A 962-nucleotide genomic window follows, 5' to 3' on the forward strand; every position below is an offset into this window, starting at 1 on the left:
TGGCTTAGCAAGGAAGCAGGGCAAGAGATCATAATGTTTTGTTGGGCAATTGTTCTCTACTTCCTGGTCAACTATATCTAATTTCTACTGGTTGTATGGGTTGAAGAGTACTGTCTTTAGGGGCCCATCTATATTCCTGCCAGGGATGTCCTCACCTGCTAACCATCCCTATAGCTCTCAATCAGCCAGGCTCCTGGATGCCTCCCTGACCTTGCTGCTCATTATAATTGGCCCACCCTGCTCCTCACAGTTAGTGTCACTCATCCCTATTGCAAATAGGGAGGCTAGTCCTCTAAGGGCATCTGCGATCATCAGTCCTGGCCTATAGATGCAGCCACCATGTCGCTCCTCAGTTGTCCTGGTGCCCTTCCACCAAATATTTTATTTTATTTTATTTTTTATTTTAAGAAATGTCCTTCGGGTCCTCCCTGGAGCACTGATATCTCATGGCTTTTCTTGCCTGCATGGCAGCTTCCTCTAGCACACCACGTCTCCGAGTCTTTTGATCCTTTCCACCACTGTCTACCATGGTAATCCTGCTGGCTGTACTTCAGCAACTTGGAGTCAGCAGTGGCCCACACTAAGCACCGTGCTAAGGCAGCACGTTAGTGATGTCTCCTGGGGCCTCGGCAGGGTATTAGGTCTTCTTTTGTGAAACTAGTGCCATCTTGATAATTACGTTCTGTCCCCTGGATCCAGCACCCTTGCGACAGTCCCATGTTGGTTGTCCATGCTCCGCTCAGTGCTGGCTGCCTTCGCTGATTCTAAAGGGTGCTCTGGTTCTGGGATGGCCCTTCAGAGTTGTCCTGAGACGGGTGAGGAGGTGGGCCTGATTCAATCTCATCAATCACTCATTCGCTGCTCAATTACCTAGGAGATGGAATTGCTGGGAACCAATTTCTTATATTAAATGTTCTCTGTGTAAATGATTTAGGCTGGTTTTAATTAATCCTCCATTTTTG

Source organism: Halichoerus grypus, chromosome 12, assembly GCF_964656455.1.
Source record: "Halichoerus grypus chromosome 12, mHalGry1.hap1.1, whole genome shotgun sequence".
Lineage (NCBI taxonomy): Eukaryota > Metazoa > Chordata > Mammalia > Carnivora > Phocidae > Halichoerus > Halichoerus grypus.